General features: G+C 37.8%; 1 long non-coding RNA gene across 2 annotated transcripts; it reads right to left on the minus strand.

Moving 5' to 3' along the window:
• Positions 1 to 241: 241 nt before the first annotated feature.
• On the minus strand, positions 242 to 1,963 carry LOC112173648. 2 transcript variants are annotated; one of them, XR_005802075.1, is made up of 4 exons: positions 1,501 to 1,963; positions 1,168 to 1,316; positions 797 to 944; positions 242 to 649 (listed from the first exon to the last, which is right to left on the minus strand). It is a non-coding gene; the product is annotated as an uncharacterized LOC112173648 (long non-coding RNA). The 2 variants fall into 2 exon arrangements; XR_002925652.2 differs by having other exon boundaries at positions 242 to 944.
• Positions 1,964 to 6,615: the final 4,652 nt, after the last annotated feature.

The following is a 6,615-nucleotide window of genomic DNA, read 5'->3' on the forward strand; positions in this document are numbered from 1 at the left end:
AAATAATCTTTCATGTCCAAATTGGTCATTCCACAAACAAAAAACACAAGCCAGTTTTGAATTTACCAAAACACTCCGTTGCTTTGCTTTTCAGCTACTTATTCCCAGAAACAAGCAGAAGCCAACTTTTTTTAAAAGCACAACCATATCAAACATACCCAGTGGGCTATACTTTTTCATATTGAAATCAATTTTTTCTTCAAAATAAAAAATATATACATCTAAATATATACATGTTGTTTAGTGAACCGAAAGAAACTTTTGTTAAATAGTATAAATGTCCTTAATTAGAATAGTTTTCCTTGCCTGGTACAAATTGATTTATTAGCATTAGTAATTGCTTTAAAGTGATAGACTAGTTGTTATACATTCTTAATTGTAATATTAATTGTTTACTAAAAAAACAAGAAGGGATGTCTTTAAACAATACATCAATATAAAATAAAGAATTAAATTCAGTTTACCCCCCTGAGGTTCAGGGGTAACTTCATGTTAGTCCATATGTCCTCTTAATTTAATCAGTTTACCCCCGAGCTGTTCAATTTTCTTCAACCGTGTCCAATGTCTCATTCTCCGTCCAATTCTTCTGTCAAGTGATGACGTGGCAGGATACAAAATTGTGAAATTTCTATAATACCCCTTGTCAAACCTAAATGAACAAAAAAAAAAGGAAAAAAAAGTAATATTTATTTTCAATTTTCTCAATATAAAGGAAGAGAAACATGTACTTCAAAAAAAAAAAAAAACATGAAAAGCTCTTCCCAATGTCATTGGATCGAACCAAGGCATCAATTACAATTGTATATGTCGTCTTCCCAAACCTTCATTTCTCGACACAACCCACCAATTAGGATATTGTCTGTGACCACATTGCAGGCCATTCCTCTCTCACGCATTTCATCGAACAGGTTCAAGGCACTATATTTTCATCGATGCAACAGCCACTGATTAAACAAGTATAAGTACGCATGTTATGAACAACCCCATTAATCTTCATCTTCTCACACAACTCAAAACAATTCTTCAACTCAAGGAATTCACCCAGCATGCTGGAGCTACAATGATTTGGGTAAACGGGTCTACTACATGTTTTCCTTAATTAGTCTTTCCACTATCATATTATTCATGCAATTGTTTAATTTGCAAATTGAAGACGAGAATAAGTACCTGCAGGCCAATCTACTTTGTTTAGAAGAAGAATAGGACGCATCCCGTATTTTAAGCACAAACTTGGTCTGTGCTAGCAGACCTTCCCCACCAAAGTCTGCATGTCCCGGCGAATCAAGCTCATTCTCCTTCCAGAAAACCGACGTAACCTGCGAAAACATTACAAGCTTACTCAATGATTATTGATCCAACCACGACTAAAATCATCCATACTAATCAGCTAAACAAGAATCTAGTCACTGATTTAATCCATTTTTAATTTTCTGATGAACCAAACAGGTCCTGACATTCGAAATTGCAATTACATTTGGATAGAAAGAGAGAGGGAGGGACCTTGGAGGCTCCTTCTCCACCGGCAAGGTTCCTGCCTGCCTCGGCAAGGCGCGGGCTCAGGAGTGTCGTCACCGGTGGCGCCGGCTTCGTCGGCTCCCACCTCGTCGATAAATTGTTGGTTTAGGCATGTGAAGAAGAAGAACCGGGTCAAGTTCTGGAAGACTCGGGTCGAGGCGTCGAAGAGGCTTGAAGGGAGGCTGGGGGCGGTCGAGTCGGTGAATTTGGACCACAGCTGGTGCGCCGCCATCGTCGATTGGCCGGCTTCCTTGAACTGGGTCACGATTCCGGTAGACATTGTGAAATGGGTGATTCCAAAAGATTTGATTTTGGGGAGACGAATGTGAAAATTGAGAAGAAATCAGAGATGGGTCTTTGGTTTCTATGTTACTGCTATGAGAAGGAGAAGGAGAAGAAGAAGATCAGAAAGAAGAAGAGCCGAGAGAGAGAGAAAGGGGAACGGAGGGGGGGGGTGAGGTTTTGTGTTTTCTTTCTCTTTTTTTTATTTTAAAAAAATTATGAAATGACCATTTTAGCCCCTAAAATATCAGAGTTAACTGAAGAATTGGACGGAGAATTAGACATTGGACACGATTGAGGAAAATTGAACACCTCGGGAGATAAACTGATTAAATTGAGAGGAAATGGACTAACATGAAGTTACCTCTAAATCTTAGGAGAGTAAACTGAATTTAATCCTAAAATAAATGTAGGGGGCACACTAACCCAAATGAAAACGCGTGATTTAGAAAGAGTGTAGCTAGGTAAGCTAGCTAATTTGTGGGCCACAATAGCGACCTGACTATAAGTATGAATGAAGTAAGAACTTGGAATCTCACGAAAATATGAGATAATTTCATCATACATACAACCAAGGAAGGGGAATGATCATCTGCTTTATTGCTTTTGCAAGCATTAATTGTTGTCAAATATTGAGAGACATGTAGAGAACACGATCGTATCTCTTTTTGAAGTGCGGACACGGCGATAATAACATGTTCTCTGTATAAAGAAAAGTCTATATGCATTATATACAACAATACAATTACCACAAGGTTAAAGAAAAATAAATCTTTCATTTTTATCTGTCATTCCAGTTTTAATATTTAGAAAATTAATTTGTTATTATTAATTTAACTTTTACTGTAGAATGTCTTTTGGGCATCTTCAACTTTAAGTTAAAATAACTAAGAAACTAAAATATAGCCAAAGATTTAATAATTTTTCTCCAGAAATATTAATTATTTTAAATATCTTCTCAAATAAAAAATTGTTGTCTGGATAAAGGGCAAAAAGATAGGAGATATAAATATAACAATGTAAATAGCTACCCATTTACCAAAAGTTATAGAATCTTCAACAGTAGAAGTTACTTTTTAGTTAAACATAGCTAAAGTTGTGAAATACGGCTTTTTTCTTTCTTTTTTTTTGAAAAGGATTTGATTTTATTAGATATCAAAGCCATGATTTTATTAGAGATTGCCCTAGATCCATGGCCATCTGGAAATGCTTTATTAAACCTGGTACTATCCTTAACTCTTTCTCCCTGGATTGGAACAATTGGATTTTTGCTCAACTTCATTGTCATGCCTTTGTCAAGAATAACATCAAGTGGTGCAATATTTTTGTTTTTATCTGTTGGTTCATCTGGAAATGGAGGAATAAGCAAGTCTTTGATGTGTCTTTTACTATGCCTACATGCCCTGATAAACTTATATGGGATTATGCTGTGGAGTGGAAAAATGCCATTTACAAGACAAGCAGTTCCAATATGTACAGCCCCATCAGTCTGTGCTGGAAGAAACCTCCAGAAAACTTTTACAAGCTAAATGTGGATGGCACTCGAAGTTATGCTTCTGGTAAGATTGGGGCTGGTGGAGTCATCAGAGACCACACTGGAAATTGGGTGATTGGCTTCCAAATCAACTTAGGGGTTGGTGAGATTTTGGAGGCTGAAGCCTGGGGACTTTTTTATGGTTTAAAGTTAGCCTCAAGCCTGCACATCCCCAAGCTTGAAATTGAATCTGATTCTGCTGTTCTTGTTCAGCTTGTGCAGCAGCAAAACCTTTCTACTCACCCCCTTGGATCTCTGCTTGCTGGATGCAACAACTTTATGGCCACTATGCAGAATGTCCAGCTTATGCACATCTTTCGTGAGTGTAATATGACAGCGGATGCTTTGGCTAGATGCAGCATTGATCATGAGCCTGGTCTCATCACTTTTTTGGATCCTCCTATCCATGCTTCTGAAACCTTTCTTGATGATCTTGCTTTTGTAACTAGAACTAGGAGAACTGTCTCCTCTTAGCTTTTTCTTTGTTTTTGTTTGGGCCTTTTAGGTCCCGCTTGTAACAAAAAAAAAAACCATGAATACAGGCCAGAGTCTAACATGCACTTACATAAGAATCTGATGAAATCCGGAGAACCTATCTAAGCCAATACTAAACTCATTAAAGTCTAAAGGGACGCTCGCTGGATAGCAAGCCTAAGCAAGCAAGAACAACCTCGCTATTCTAAGGAAAAACACGGCTATTGATTTAACAATGTGCTCCAGCAATAGTAGATATTTATAAGCGATATATTATGTTTTATCGAATGGTAAACTGACATGCAGACAAAGGAGAAAAGAGAAATATAACTTTTATTTTAGCTATACATGATTCATCAGCTAAATATAGTTACCCATTTTGGCTAAAGTTAAATTTAACTGCTATAACGTACTAGTCTGTTGGAGTTGAATTTTGATTCAAAAATAGTTATATATAGCTAAAAATTGAATTTAGCTATTATGTTGGAGATGCCCTATTATGTTGGAGATGCCCTATATTTAACTCTCACTTAGTAACTCTACTAGAAATGCACTTAGCTTATTTTTATAGTTCTTAAATCTTCTAAATTATGGGTTGTAACATCTTTAGCTTTATTTGAGTATTAATTTTTGTTTACTATTTTATTGTTGGATTTTTGAGTTTATAGATTTAGTTTCAGAAAATTCTTCCAAAAAAATATAAAAAATTGAATGCATACTATGATTAGAGGTCCCAACTTTTAAAGTTCGTTTCAGGTCTGAAAATCTCAGGTTTGGCCTTGACCATGTTAAATCTAGAGTTGGTGGGATTTCATTGAAGTTTATTATTGAAGCTTGATGAACACGTACTTGGATGTCTTTCTTTATCGCTCGCTGAGTGTTTTATGTCAGATAACTTTTACTTGTGTGATCCTAAGGTAAAAAATCTTATTCAGATTTCTTATGTTAGTTTGTCTCAGTGCCCTCTATTATGTATACTCTCTTTTTTTGTGTGAACTAGTAATATATACTAGGGGTTGTGACCACTTACCCAATTTCAGCTTAAAAATTGCCCACTTACTCCACTAAGAGTTTTTCAAACTCATTTACCCAATCTAACACCTATTGACAGTATTACCCTCATTTTAATTTATAAATTACACTCATATCTCTCTCTCTCTCTCTCTCTCTCTCTCTCTCTCTCTCTCTCTCTCTCTCTCTCTCTCTCTCTCTCTCTCTCTCTCTCTCTCTCTCTCTCTCTCTCTCATCCCTCCGATCTGCACGGTCCTCTCTCTCTCTGCCATGGCAGCTCCGGCGCCCCACCACCTGTTTCGGGCCAACACCTCCATCAAGTCTCCACCGCCATCAGAGACGATCTCAACTGTCATGGGTCCCACCCCAAGCCAGCCCCAAGATCGGAGCACTGCATCCAGATCCGAATTGAACCTCCGAGCGTCGTCGTCACCCAAACCACCGATCCAACGCCCATTGCCACAACTCAGCCTCAACGGGGATCCGATTCCGATCCCAGCCCAATTCGACTCTGCTCCCCTTACACAACCACGCCCCGACCATTCCTTCCAACCGAGAAAGACGAACACAATCCCACTCCAGTCTCCCGGCCTGAGATAAGCCAATTACCGGCCCGTTCTCCAACCCAACTCGGTCGCATCTTCAGCTGCCCAATCCAGTCACGACCTCCAAACCGCCGCCAGGGAAGCACTGGAGAAAAAAACAGCCGGTCTCACACTTTGGTGGGTGCCCAGAGCACTTTTTTTTTTGGTATACTTTGAGATCCGAGAATGAGGAAGAAAAAAAAAAGCGAACGTGGACAATTGAACATATAAATTGATCAATTGTGTCCGTAGTGTATTCATTTTGGTTTTGGGAGTTTATGCAATTCAGTTGAGAGCAATAATATGATTATTGGAGAGCAATAATAAGATTATTGGAAGGCAATAATAAGATTACTTAGGGGCAATAAAATGTTTATTGGGGCAATAATAGGATTATTGGGGGGCAATAATAAAATTATTTATTTGGATAAACCTCCGAAAGCTTTCAAAATTCAAAACATCTTCATTTTCACTAATTATTGATCCCCAATAAACTTGTTATTGGGGAGCAATAATATGTTTATTGGGGGGCAATAATATGATTATTGGAGGGCAATAATATGATTACTGGGTATTATTGGAGGTAATAAAATCAGACGCCGGAATCCAGTCACCGGTCCGGTAGCCAGATTCGGGATTTCGGTCACCGGTCGCTGGAGTCCAGTCACAAGAGTCCGTAGCCGACCACTGGTCACCAAAGTCCAGCAACTGGTCACCGAAGTCCAGTAACTGGTCACCGGAGTCCAGTAACTGGTCACCGGAGTCCGGTAAGGTCTCCGATCACTTTTCTCTCTAAGTGACAAAGAAGGAGAGGACAAAATTGTCCCAAAAATAAATAAAAAAGAATAAAAAAATAATAATTAATTGGATATTAGGGAAATGATCTCTTAGAGTGTTTGGGTAAGTGGGGTTAATTAACCTCAACATTAGGTAAATGATCATTTTCCCTATATACTATTGTAATAGAGTTTTTCTATTGGAACCTCCAAATTTACTTACTTGACCTCTATGCTTTTTACACCTCTTATCAAATTTTCAAATATTAAATTTACTATGGACGTGATTTCACATCATTCACTAACTACCGTTTTAGGTAGTTGATTAGTTTTTCCTTTATTTATTGTAATTGTTTTCTTCAGTTGTTTTTCCCCTGTACTAGTAATTGTTACATTCAGTTGTACTTGTTTAGCTTGTATTTTCTTATGGCAAGGTATT

Source organism: Rosa chinensis, chromosome 6, assembly GCF_002994745.2.
Source record: "Rosa chinensis cultivar Old Blush chromosome 6, RchiOBHm-V2, whole genome shotgun sequence".
In the NCBI taxonomy this organism is placed as follows: domain Eukaryota; kingdom Viridiplantae; phylum Streptophyta; class Magnoliopsida; order Rosales; family Rosaceae; genus Rosa; species Rosa chinensis.